This window comes from Meles meles, chromosome 9 (genome assembly GCF_922984935.1).
Source record: "Meles meles chromosome 9, mMelMel3.1 paternal haplotype, whole genome shotgun sequence".
Lineage (NCBI taxonomy): Eukaryota > Metazoa > Chordata > Mammalia > Carnivora > Mustelidae > Meles > Meles meles.
Genome location: NC_060074.1, coordinates 106,335,358 through 106,349,643, shown reverse-complemented (window position 1 = coordinate 106,349,643; position 14,286 = coordinate 106,335,358). Strand labels below are relative to the sequence as shown.

General features: G+C 43.2%; 1 protein-coding gene across 24 annotated transcripts in view; it reads left to right on the top strand.

Moving 5' to 3' along the window:
* Nucleotides 1-6,902: 6,902 nt before the first annotated feature.
* The window catches only part of CLASP1 (cytoplasmic linker associated protein 1), a 266,446-nt gene continuing 259,062 nt past the window's right edge, over nucleotides 6,903-14,286 (top strand). For all 24 annotated transcript variants that reach the window (XM_046018656.1, XM_046018655.1, XM_046018654.1 and 21 more), the window contains exon 1: nucleotides 6,903-6,993. The gene's annotated coding sequence lies outside the window, so the exon portion shown is untranslated. The remainder of the gene's footprint in view (nucleotides 6,994-14,286) is intronic.

Genomic DNA, 14,286 nt, shown 5'->3' with positions numbered 1-14,286 from the left:
CTGCTGAGGGACTTAGATCTAGAATATATAAAGAATCTTTACAGTTCAATAATAAAAAGAACAATACAATTTAGAAAGTGGGCAAAGCATTGGAATAGACATTTCTCAGATGAGATATACGAGATGGCCAATATGCACCAAAAAGATGCTTGACGTCATTAGTCATCAGGGAAGTGGAAATCAAAGCCACAATGAAATATCACTATATACCCAATAGGACAGGTATAATAAAAAAGACATAGTAACAAGTGTTGGTGAGGATATCTCCATTAGAACCATTTTCATAATCTGTTGGTAGGAATGTAAAATGGCATCTTCACAATGGAAGAGTCTGGCCATTCCTAAAAAGGTTAAAAATACAGTTATTATATGACCCGGCAACTTCAAACCTAATTATATACTCAAGAAAACCAAAAACATATGTCCACATGAAGTTTTATACCAGATGTCCATTGTAGAATTATCCATAACAGCCAAGAAGTAGTTTGGAACAACCAATGTCCATCAACTAGGATAAACAAAGTGTGGTATATTTACATATAAATGAGTTTTTTTTTTTTTTTTTAATTGAGAGAGAGACAGAGTACAAAAAGAGGGCATGAACAGAGAGGAGAGGGAAAAGCAGGCTCAACTGATTGCAGGGCTCAATCCCAGAACCTTGGGATCATGACCTGAGCTGAAGGCAGACACTTAACCAACTGAGCCAACCAGGTACCCCCATCCCAGGATCCCAGGATTGTGACCTGAGCTGAAGGCACTTAACTGACTGAGCCCAACCAGGTGCCTCCATTTAGTTTTATTTGACAATAAAACAGAATGAAGTACTGTCACATGCTACAATATAGAACCTTGAAAACATGCTAAGTGACGGAAGCTGGTCATATATTGTAGGATTCTATGTATATGAAATGTCTGGGACAGGAAAATCCACAGCGACAAAAAAAAAATTAGTGGTTGCCTTGGGCTGGTGGACTGGGGAAAAATGGGTAGTGACTACTGATAACTATAGGGTTTCTTTTTTGGGCTGATGAAGCTTTTCCAAATGGTTTGTAGGTTCTTTTTTGGGCTGATGAAGCTTTTCCAAATGGTTTGTAGGGGCTCCTGTGTGGCACAGTCTGTTAAGCATCCAACTCTTAGTTTTGGCGCAGGTCCTCATCTCAGGGTTGTGAGATCAAGCCTTGTGTCCACTCCCTACTCAGAGTGGAGTCAGCTTCGGATTCTCTCCCTCTCCCTCTGCCCTTCCTGCTGATGCTGTGTCTCTTTAAAATAATCTTTAAAGCAAAATGGATTGTAGTGATGATTGTACAGCTTTTTGAATGTACTAGATGATATTGAATTATATACTTTAAATGGATGAACTGTATAATAAATGAATTGTATCTCTGTAAACCTGCTATACAAAAAATTATGAGACAATCAGGGAAATTTGAAGATTGACTGGGTTAGACCATGATAGTAGGTATTAATTTCTTAGGTATGATGGTGGTATTGAGGCATATTCATTTAAGGGAGAATCTTATCTTTTTTTTTTTTTTTAAGATTTTATTTTATTTATTTGACAGAGAGAGACACAGCGAAGAGAGGGAACACATGCAGGGCGGGTGGGAGAGGGAGAAGCAGGCTTCCTGCCAAGCAGGGAGCCCGATACGGGGCTTGATCCCGGGACCCTAGGATCATGACCTGAGCCAAAGGCAGATACTTAATGACTGAGCCACCCAGGCACCCCGAGAATCTTATCTTTTAGAAATACTAAAATATTTAAGGATGAAATAATTAAAAAAATTATTCTCTTGACCCTACCTATCCCTTGAAATATCACTCCACTTTTCTTCCCTCCCCGCCCAATTATCTATCCTCCTCCTTTCCAATTCTGTTCCTCCCACTCTCTTTTGGACCCATTCCAATCAGGCTTTCATCCTTACCCCTCCACTGCTATGGCCAACAGTTCATTATAGCCCATTAGCAATTGACTTGGTTGCTATTCCTTGTTTCCTTCCTGATTTCCCTTTTTTTCAGTGGCTGACCTTTCTGTCTCCTTTGCTGGTTTCATTACCACCCCAGTCCTTAAATGCTAGAGTACTCCAGGGCTCAGTCTTTAGATAATTTTCTCAAATTTTTGTCTACACTTAATATCTAGATGATGTCACTGCTTTTAATACTAGGTGCTCGTGTCTCCCATATTTACATATTCAGCCTAGACCTTTCTTCTGAACTCCAGATTCAGTATCTAACAGCCTTGATACTCCCATGTGCTAATTTAATAGGTATTTTGTTTGTTTGAAGTAGGCTCCATGCCCAGTGTGGAGTCCAATATGGGGCTTAAACTCATGGCCCTGACATCAAGACCTGAGTTGAGCTCAAGAGTTGGACACTTAACCAACTAAGCCACCCAGGTGCCCCTTAAAAGACATTTTAAACTCAACATCTCCAAAACTGAATTTCTTATTGCTTCCCATTCCCATCCTGCTCCTCCCAGTCTTTGCCATTTCAGTAAATGGCACCTCCATTCTTTAAACTGCTCAGTCAAAAAATACTGGGGAGTCCCCTTAACTCCCCTTTTGCTTACACTCTCTATCAACCAATTTATCAAATCCTATGTGCCATCTTGGCTGAATATATCCAGATATACCTTACCACTCCACTGCTTGCACTTTCCCCAAGCCCCCATTGTCTCACTTGCAGAATTGAAAGTCTCCTAATCCGTCCCTCTTGCTCCCCTACAATCTATTCTCAAAAATCCTTTACTCCCCAAAAGTCTATCTCAAAACAGAAGCTACAGTGATTCTTTAAAAGTAGAAGTAAAATCATTTTACCTCTCTGCTCAAAACCTTCCAATGGCTTCCCCTCTCAGTAAAAGCACAAATTCTTACAATGCCCTGTAAATCCCCACACAATTTGGCATCCTGTTACCTTTGACCTCATCTCCTACTTTTTTCCTGCCACACTCTGCTTCTGTCGCTCTGGCCTCCTTTCTGTGCTTAGAACGTAGTAGACATCTTCTTCCCTCACAATGACTTCTGCACTTGCCATTCTTTCGCCATGGAATGTTCTTCTCTCAAGATGGGCGTTTCTTGCTCACTCACCTCCATCAGATCTGTACTCAAAGTATGCTTCTCAGTGGGCCCCCACCCTCACCAGTCCTATTTAAAAAGAAACCTCTTTCCCTATCCTCAGCACTCCTTACTTCTCCCTTACTGCTTCCTTTTCCCCCATAATACTTATCCTACCTGACACAGTTTATCCTCCATTTACTATTTTATTTTCTATCTCCTAAGAGAACATGGACTCCTCCCCCCACCCCCGTTTTGCTAAGTGTTTGGCACGTAATTGGTGCACAGTATTTCAAAGCATGTGAACACTACTTAAAATGCATTTATAATCTCTCCTTCACTGTTTGGTCCTAGCTTCATAAGCATTTGAGCATGTATCCCTGAGGAAGATGAGGATGACTGAATAGAAACACTGTCCACTCAATCAAGACTATGATATCCATCTTTGTAAAGGAGACCAACACAGAGACTAGGAATTCTAGAGGGTCAGATTTCAACTGCTGCCTTGGTACCAATAAGCCATGTGACATTGGGCAAATAAGTTTTCCTTTCTGGCCATTTATTTCCTCCCCTGCCAAATGGATCATTGCTTTGAATGATCCCATAGGGTTTCTGAGAATGTAAAATGAAAGATGAAATGTTGAGTAGGAAATGATGTGTCTTATTAATTTCTCTAGTCTGTACAAAGATATACTTACCTGGCATTTAAGATTTTAAAATAAAATCTTAAGATTTTAAAACTTTTAAGATTTTATATATTTGAGAGAGAAAAAGAGAGAGAGAGAGAGAAAGCATGAGCTGGGGAAGGGCAGAGGGAGATACAGATGCCCTGCTGAGCAGGGAGCCCGACTTGGGGCTCAAGCCCAGGAACCTGGGATGGTGACCTGAGCCAAAGGCACACACTTAACCGACTGAGCCATGCCGGTGCCCCTGGCATTTTATATTTTTTAAGGGCAACAAACATACCTGCAATCAAACCTCAGAGTTTCTTTTAGGGACCTTAGACCATATAGTGTAGTTTTGCTGTGTTAAGCCCTTATAATACTAGTAATTCGTGAAAGTTCTTGATGTCAGCAAATTCCTTCTCCTGTCAAGACTCACTTTTATTTATTTATTTATTTATTTATTTATTTGAGAGAGAGTGCACAAGCAAGAGAGAGGGAGAGAGAGCACAAGCAGGTGAGGCAGAGGGGCAGGAGGAGAAGCAGACACCTGCTGGGCAGGGAGCCTGACATGGGGGCTTGATTCCAGCACCCTGGGATCATGACCTGAGCCGAAGACAGACGCTTAATACACTGAACCACCAGGTGCCCCTGAAGACTCACTCTTAACATCTAAATTGTTTTCTTTCAATATCCTTGTCCAATTCAGTGAATAGTCAGTGCCTGTGGGTGACCAGCTCCCATGGGAGTTTTGTTTCCTAATCATTTGTGTGTGTGTTTATGGTTGGTGAGTCACTCTGCAGCCCATCTGTAAACCAGAACCTTGATTTTTCTCACTGGTAAATGTGGTGAATAACAATTGGCTCATATTTATTTTGCTGGATTCAATGATACATCAGTACTCTACATAAAACAATAGTACAATGCCAGGGATATCTTAAAGCCTCCAATGGAATATGTATTGAACTTCTATGTATGTATTGAACCGCCAGGGTCGTGTCCTAAAACAGTTCTTTTACCATATTACTATCCCCAGTCCAGGACCTGAAACAATTCGGCTTTCTTTGGTCTCTAAGTCCTCCCCATCCTACTGAAAGCAGTCTCACAGGTATGTGTTTACCCTTGTTCACAGCAGCATTATTCACCACCATCAAAAGGTGTAATTAACCCAAGTATCAACTCTGGTATATAAACACAATAGAATATAATTCAGCCTTAAAAACGAAGGAAATTCTGACACATGCTACAACCCTGAAGAACCTCTAGGATCTTATGCTGAGTGAGATAAGCCGGCCACAGAGAGACAAACACTGTATGATTCCACTTATATCTGAGTTGTCAAATTTAGAGAGTTAAATAGAATGGTGGTTGCCAGGACTCTGTGGAGTGAGGAATGAGGAGTTGTTTAATAGATACAGAACTGCAGTTTTAGAAGATGAAAAGAGGGGATACCTGGGCGACTCGGTTAAGCGGCTGCCTTCTGCTAGGGTCGTGGCCCCAAGGTCCTGGGATTGAGCCCCACATTGGATTCCCTGCCCAGAGGGAAGCCTGCTTCCGCCTGCCGCTCCCCCTGCTTGTGCTCGCCTCTCTCTCTCTTTTTGACAAATGAATAAATAAAATCTAAAAAAAAAAAAAAAGGTGAAAAAGTTCTGGGGATGGTTGCACAGCAATGTGAATGTACTTAACTTTACCGGCCTGTGTAGTTAAAAGTGGTTAAAACGGTAGATTTTGTGTTATGTGTATGTCACCATAATTTAAAGTTTAAAAAAAAAATTCACCATCTTATTTTTCAAACCTTATTTTCCACTCTTCCCCTGTATTCCACCCCGCTTTTTAAGTTACAGCTCTCTACATTGTACTCCCAGCAAAACACTTTATAGCCTTTGCCCCAAGGAGCTTCTTCCCTGGAATGCTTTCATCACCACCCAAACATTTTCAAAAAGGTCTGTGCTTTCGCCCCGAAGATAGGTTACTTTTCCGAGATCCAACTAGAAGTCACACCCTACCCTCCGTGACATGCCTGCACCTTCAGACCAGGGTCCTTTCCCTTTCCTGCACCGCCGAGAGGAGCGAACACATGGCTTTACTGTTTTACGTGCGTCTCTCCGGCCGTAACAGCTAAGCCGAGTAACAGGAGCGTTCATCTCACCACTCTCCCGCACCCTTCTCACACAAACACACCACCACCATGGAGCTCGGCATTCAAGAGCTCCCACTGAAAACCCAACGCGATGGGCATCGAGATGGAGGGAAGGCAACTCACACTCCCAAGGAGAGATTTCGTCGACGCAGTGTATAATTTCACACAAAAGCTCTCAGTGTCAAATTACCTGCGAACATAGGGGTTTGACGCGGCAAAACTGCGGGTCCTTGGGGATCCTTAAAAGCAGCCCGATAATTTGCACAGCTTTCTACCCTCCGAAACACGTTCTCACGCGTCATCCGAAAGTAATGCGAGGGAAGACAAAAGCAGCGTTATTTGTGGAGGCGCTCAAGTAAGAAAGGGGTTGTGGCTGGCCGTCTCAAGAGTCTCCGAGGCCACCACGGGCCGACCGCCCTCCAAGAAGAGCAAAGAACCGTTAAAAAGGTTGTGCTTCCGGCTCAAGTCTCGGCGCCTAATTGAGAAGGGAAGAGAGAAGAGATGCAAGCCCCGGTACGGAAAGTCGCAGGGCACAATTTCCTTCATCCTAGTCGCCCGATGGTGGGGGCGGGACGCGCGTAACCCAGAAGTAAAAGTCCGTTTCCCTCAGATATTAGACCTCGACCACAGGAAGTCCCGGCCGGACGACTTTATCCAGGCTTTCCTGACTCCCCCTCAGCTCTATTCACTGCTCTGCCGCCGAGGCCCCTTACATCCGACCCTCGTGGCCTGGCCCGAGTTTCGCCGCAACTTCCCAGGAACCCCCGACAGCACCTGGGCCACCCTTCCCTTAAAGAACTTTTACTCTACGGGTCCCCATCGGGGTCAATTAACGTTCTTGGAAGGGGGAAAAGCTCCTGGGATTTGCAGCTCCCGAAGCCCAGCACAGCCAGGCCAGCGCCTGCGCGGGGCGTTACCATAGAGAGCAGCCGCCTCTCTGGTCTCTGTTTGCACTCTCTATGGTCGAGCCTGGTCCGTGGCGGTAAAAGGGAGTCCGCACTGCGCAGGCGCTCTCAGCTTCTATTTTTTTTTTTTTTTTTTTTTTTTTTAATCCCCGCACCAAGCGCTTAACCTCATTGGGGTGGAGGAGAAGGCGGCGGCTCTCCGGTCCGCAGCGGCAACAGTAGCGAATAATACGACTGTAAGTACCCGATTAGGGCGAGGAGATTCAGACCCAGCCCTCCGAGGCCTTTGCCCCCTCGCCTGCCGTGGCGTACGCTGAGTCTGGGTGGGGGCGATGTCCAGCGCTGTCATCGGCTCTTGGGTGCACTTTGGGGGGAGGGGGCGGCCCTTAGGTGGGAGCGGGGCGGGGAGCGGGATGGGATGGTTGTTTATCCTACCGGTAGGTCCCTGATCCCAGGCTGCTTTGCAGAGGGAGGAGGGGGCGGCTGTGGGGTCAGCTCGGCTTTGTGTGCCCCTCTCTCTTTTCCTCTCCCAGACCCCACCCCGGGCCCCCTTCCTGACCCAAGTCTTCCCGGCCGGGTGGGAGAAGCCAGTGAACAGCCCAGTCGCGTTTGAAAAGAGCCCGGGATTGCGAGGGGAGGGGGCGAGGGAGAGAAACCCACAACAACTAGTCATCGGCGAGTGATGGGTGTGGAGAAAGATCCAGAGGGAAGGGGTGCAGGAGAGGCGGGCGGCCGGGGCTCCCAGCCGGGCCAGACAAAAGCTGAGCGAGCGGCGCCTAGCCGAGCTGGGGGCCGGACGGGCGGGTTGCAGAGGGTCCCTTGGTCCCTGAGGCCCGCAGAGAGCTGCTTCCCGAAGCCGGGAAAGCGGACAAGTGCTGAGTTACGCCTTGTGCAACCTCCTCAACTTGCCTTTGTTGTTCTTTGGTATTGGCAGAGCCGCTCTGACGAAGATGAGAGTGTGATCTTGCACGTTAGCCTGGTTGGGTACAATGGAGCTAATCGAATTTTGCTTTCCATTTTCCGAGCCGCTCGGATGAGTATGGGGTTTTCCAGAGTCTAACTTATTACATAATGTTATATATAAAATAGTTGTGTTTATTTCTCAAATTAAAAAAATAAAAACTAGGCGAAGTCCTTTGAAGCATGTTTTGTTGCATACGGATGAATTTTCTTGTTTTAGTGTTCGTTCACTCAATACTGACCGTTCGTGGAACCTGTGAGTTCTTTAATCATGATACTTTAATTTGTAGATGTGGCAGTGAGAGCTTTGGATTCTGTAGTCCTTTGGGAGGCAGTGATGCAGAAGAGTCAGAAGGGAGAAATCGTTTCATGCTGCCATGTGCCTTGCACCCTATTCTCGTGCCACAGTATAAATTCTAGCTTTAGAGATTGTTGCTTTTATTACTATTATTATTTGTGACATTTACTGAGCTCTGGGTATGAGGGATCCTCAACAGTGGGCTCCTTTTGCTCATAAAGGGAGTGGGAGAATAGTAACATTGATGCAGAGACCTTATAGATAAAAACAACACCATAATGTCCCAGAGTTAGTGAATATTATTTATCTTCTCTATTTTCTAAGAAAGATTTAAATTTTCGTGAGCTGTTTGCTTATTCGTTTTGGTAAAATTGTGTAACTGCACCATATTTACCAATTGTTACTCAGATCTGTTTCTGTAATTCATAGTTTGTAAGCTAACATGGAGCAGCACTATTTTTGATTTTTAAAGTTGTTGTTGTTGGTTTTTTTTTACTGAGTTTTCAGCCCTAGCTTTATATTCTCCCAGCTAAAGTTAACCAAAGTTAGAAATCCTTTGAAGTGACCATTGGTGGTCGGGTGTCAAATATTGTATCTCCATGTTACAATCTAAGCTGAGTGGTAAATACAGGAAAGGCCTTTGCTAACCTTACACCTTAAATTAGTGTTGGAACTGAAAACCCAGATCTCCTGGTATGTCAGGATTTGGGCCACAGACTCAACTTCTATCTAAAAGAGGTAAGCATTTTTTTGTACTAAAAGAAGGAAAAAACTGAAGGTTGGTGTTTATGCTTCAGTAACCACTGCGAGAGAATCTCTTAAGTGTAGTTTGGATGATGGGAACTTACTTTTTATAGAGCAAGATTTCAGATCCTTAAAATAGTTTGACAGGGACACTGAGAAATGATTGGCCAAAGAACATTAAGTTTATTGTTCATATGTATTACGTTTTGTTCATTGGTTTTGGGTTTAGATTTTTTTTTTTTTTGCTTTAGTAGTTCTATTTTCTTGGGTGGCTCAGTCTCACAATTTATAAGTTGAGTGAGAGATAGTTTCTTGGATCTGAGACCTAAATTTGTTTCTGAGAGTCCATTTCTTAACAATCTTCTATTTATAAAATCGTCCTTAGGGCGCCTGGGTGGCTCAGTGGTTTAAGCCGCTGCCTTCGGCTCAGGTCATGATCTCAGGGTCCTGGGATCGAGTCCCGCATCGGGCTCTCAGCTCGGCAGGGAGCCTGCTTCCCTCTCACTCTCTCTGCCTGCCTCTCTGCCTATTTGTGATCTCTCTCTGTCAAATAAATAAATAAAATCTTTAAAAAAAAATCGTTCTTAGATTATACTATTTTTAATTTAGTACTATTGATAAATGGTATAGGCACTTAAGGGATTATAATATTAGGCTAAGAGCTGAGTTATTAAAACTGCCAATTTTGAAAACTGCAAGCAAAACAGAATCACCAAAAAGGTTTCTTTGAAAATAAGAGGATTTATTAGTCTTAAAAAAGAAAAGAAAAAGAACTAAGCAAAGGACAAGTCATTGATGATAGAGTTTTTGGTGTGTAAAATGTAATTTGAGAAAGTAAACAAACCTTTCTTTAGCCAGTGCAAGCAGGACAATGTCCATAACATGTGAGTGTGTTTGCCTGAATGACCTCCAAAGGCCTTCTTTTTTTTTTTTTTAAAGATTTTATTTATTTATTTGACAGACAAAGATCACAAGTAGGCAGAGAAGCAGGCAGAGAGAGAGGAGGGAAGCAGGCTCCCTGCCAAGCAGAGAGCCCGATGCGGGGCTCGATCTCAGGACCCTGAGATCATGACCTGAATTGAAGGCAGAGGCTTTTAACCACTGAGCCACCCAGGCGCCCCAAAGGCCTTCTTTTTTAAAAAGCTCTGGAGTTTAGTGGTTATTTCTGCTGGGTCTTCATCACTCCAGGGCTTGCCTGCCTCCTTTATGCTCAGACCGGTACTGCCATACTGCAGGCTTTTCTTCCCCAGATTGTTGTTAGGGCAGCCCCAGTCCATCTCCCCGCATGGATCCCTGAAGATGTGGCTCACATGTGCTCGAATGACGGACTTTCTTTCAGAATGCCTGTGTTGACTTCCCTCTTGTTTCCTGCCTGGAAATCTCATTCCTTGCTGATTCCTTTTGTATCCATTACCTTCCTTCCTGGGAGACTGATGGCCTGTGCTTGTGTTCTTTACATCGTCGAGGGCACTGGGAGTTTGTACGACACTGTGATAGCCTCTGTACTTACTACCAGGACTTGTGTAACTAGGGACTTGTGTAACTAGTCACTTTAAATGTATGAAATGTGAAAGAATGAACAAATGTATCATAACTTAGAAGACTTTGAGCTTTGGAAGAACTCTTGGAGGCTCCGTAGACCAGCCACTCTCCTACCTTTTGTCTACTCTGTTCTGATCATCAACCTCACATTGCAGATGTGCTTCGCCGTTACTGGACAGGTCTTGGTTGCTAGAAAGCTAGTTTAGAGTGTACCAAAATCTGCCACTCCTCTGTTGGGTGTTCTTGGTTATACCCCCTGAAGCAACATGAATTAAGTCTGTTTCTTCTCCACATAATAGCCTTTCATTTCCTAGGACAGTCATCAAGCTGTCTGTAGATTTATTGATGAATTAATTTATTAAACTCTTTCTTTAGTTAGCTACCAGGTGTCATGAGGGTACTGCTGAAAAGACTACATAGTCCAGGGCTCACGGTCTAATAGAGGAACAGAATGTTACAAAGTGATGCTAGGTACGCTGGAAGTATGTAAACAGCCCTAGATCCTTTGTCCCCTCGTGGTTTTTATAAATTTCTTTTAAAAGATTTTATTTTATTTTTTTTAGAGCGTGAGCGGCTCCTAAGCTCAGACTTGCAGGGGAGAGGGGCAGAGGAAGAGGGAGAGAGACTCTCAAGCCATTTCGGTGCTGAGTGCAAAGTCTGTGGGGCTTGATCTCACAACCCTGAGATCAAGACCTAAGCTGAAACCGAGAGTCGGATGCTTAACTGACTGCACCACCTAGTCGCCCCAAGATTTTAATTTTTTATAGTAATCCCTATACCCAACATGGGGCTCAAATTTACAACCTTTAGGTGAAGAGTCCCATGCTGTACAGACTGAGCCAGCCAGGTGTCCCCTCCCCTCATGGGGAAATCAGATTTTCCCATGCTGCTTTCTTTAGGCAAATGTAGTATCTGAAATGAAACAGAATTTGCGGTGACCTGACCAGAGTATACAGCTGTTGTCTTAGGTTAAGAAACTATATTAGGGGGGCGCCTGGATGGCTCGGTGGATTGAGCCGCTGCCTTCGGCTCAGGTCGTGGTCTCGGGGTCCTGGGATCGAGTCCCGCATCGGGCTCTCTGCTCCGCGGGGAGCCTGCTTCCTCCTCTCTCTCTGCCTGCCTCTCTGCCTACTTGTGATCTCTCTGTCAGATAAATAAATAAAATCTTAAAAAAAAAAAAAAAAGAAACTATATTAGGGGTTTTCAAACTTTTTTGTACATTCTGGCTCTGCCATTTACTAGCCCTGTGACTTTGGACCATGGGCCTGTTAAATAACCTCTTTGTATTTTAATAATTTCATCTGTAAAACAGGGGCGAGGGGAGGGCAGTGTTAACAGTACTTATAGGGTTGTAAGGATTAAGTGAGATAATATATGTCAGGTGCTCAGAGTAGTGTCTGGCATATAGTAAGTGGATATACATGGTATTCCTCTGTGTATTTGTGGTAGGAGTTAGTATTAGAAAATAAGAATATTATTGTATTAGAGAATTAATAAGAAAATTAATGATAACATAGCATAAGAAGCAATAATCAAGTCATAGGATCACTTGATTTTGTTAAAATACAAATGTTCTGAACTTATTTATTTCTGTCCACTCAGAGATTTTGGTCAATTAAGTCTGTGAGACCTGGACAGCTACAGTTGAACAACCCCAGGTGGTTCTTAAAAAAACCCTCAAAACCCAAAATTAACACTCTGTTAATTTTGTTAGTGATTGCATTTGCTTTTACAAATTAAAAAATTTATCAAGTAATATATGAATACATTCTCCTGAAAGACTGCAACAATGCAGGGGAGCCTGGGTGGCTCAGAAGATTGAGCATCTGCCTTCAGCTCAGGTCATGATCCTAGGGGCCTGGGCTGGAGCCCCACATCAGGCTCCCTGCTCAGCGGGGAGCCTGCTTCTCTCTCTCCCTCTGCTATTCTCCCCAGCTTGTGCTCTCTGGCTCTCTCTATCTCTCGATCAAATAAATAAAATCTTAAAAGGGAAAAAAAAAAAGATTGAAACAATGCACATAAAGGGAAGGGTTTGGCCCCAGATCTCAGGCCCCCTGGGAGGCATATCCACTTATCAGTTTGAAATGTATCCTTCTAAACAACTGTTCCTCTTTTTGGTAGCTAGACATATGTGAGTATCTTCTTAATAATAAATAATAGCCAGATTTAAGGGAAAAAACACCCAATTTTCAAAGCACTTTTACATTCGTAAGAATCTTTGCTCCTCTCTTAAAAGTCCTTTGGGGTATATGGGGAAGATAACATCATGATCCTACCAATTTACAAATGAGAAACTAAGATCTGCAGGTTGACGCTCAGTCTGAGATAGCGCTAGGAGAGCCAGGCCTTCAATTTCTCAACTTAAATGTTCTTTTCCTGTCAACTGGCTCTTAGTTACATAATTTTCTTGGATTATTGAAGTTATGGTTCATGAAATCTGATTATTTTGCCATGTGAATAGCTGCCAAACCAGATTTCCTCCTATCTTTTAGTGTGTTTCTACTTGCTTTTAAAAATATGTAAATTCAAATTTAATATTACACGTATCTGAGAAGATTGAAAAAAATCCAGAACTGTCCGTGGGACTGTTACCATGGCACATTTGGGTGAGTTTATCCTGAACACATTTGGTGTTCAGGATAGCTGGATCCATTTTCCACCTGTCTCTGTAAGTGTTTTCCAGTTACCTTTCCAAGCAGAATCAGTTAAATTTATTTACAGTCTTATTATAATAACATAATAGAAACTTGAGAGACCAGAGGGGGAAAAGTCACATCAAACCCTCCTAACACAGGCTGTTATTTCTTAATGTATCACCTTTGAAGCTATCCATATATTTGTACTTCGCAGTAATTAATATTAGGTCTTTTTTTAAAAAGATTTTATTTATTTATTTAACAGATCACAAGTAGGCAGGTGGAGGTGGGGGGGGAAGCAGGCTCCCTACTGAGCAGAGAGCCCGATGAGGGCCTTGATCCCAGGACCCTGAGATCTGAGACCTGAGCCGAAGGCAGAGGCTCAACCTACTGAGCCACCCAGGCGCCCATAATATTAGGTCTTGCATGTTTTGTGGCTACTTAATGACATATTAGTAATCATTTCAGCTTTTTAATAGCTTTGTCATATTTGAGATGATATGACAGATTTTGGGAAACTGGGGTCCTTGACATAGTATCTTTTTTTTTTAAGTTTACTTATTGATTTACGTAATCTCTACACCTGATTGGGGCTTGAACTCATGACCACAAGATTAAGTCTCATGCTCTTCCAACTGAGCCACCAGGTGCCACTTTTTTTTTTTTTTTTAATTACATAGACTACAACAGTGACTATCTTTTTGCATAGAGTCGGCTTCTTTTGTGTTGTTTCTTTAGGGTACATTCGAAGAAGTGAGGATTGGGTGACCTTTAATACACATTGTCTGACTGCTGACCAAAAAGTTGTATCAGTTAATAGTTTTCCCAGCCCCCTAAGAATGTATCAATTCCACAAAAATTTTACCAACTTCTGATAATATATTTTAAGTGTATTTTTTGTTACTGGGAGAGATGTGGAATGCCACATTATTTTTATTTTTCATTTGTTTTAAAAAAGAATAAGCAGTGCACCTGGGTGGCTCAGTCGTTAAGCGTCTGCCCTCGGCTCGGGTCATGAACCCAGGGTCCTGGGATTGAGCCCCACATTGAGCTTCCTGCTCAGCGGGAGGCCTGCTTCTCTCTTTCCCACTCCCCCTGCTTGTGTTCCCTCTCTCACTGTGTCTCCCTCTGTCAAAAAAAAAAAAAAAAAAGAAAGAAAGTATAAGCAGTAATGATGAACTTCTGTATGAACGGACTGTATGTAGTTTGTATTGGGCATTACACACAGGCGATCTTACCTCCTTGGTTTTCACTCTTGCCCTGCATTGGTAAAGCTGTTGAATTTCCAGGTAGATGTGGAGGAAAATGCAGCCTTTGCTTTGTGGGACAGAATAGTCTATTTGTCAGCA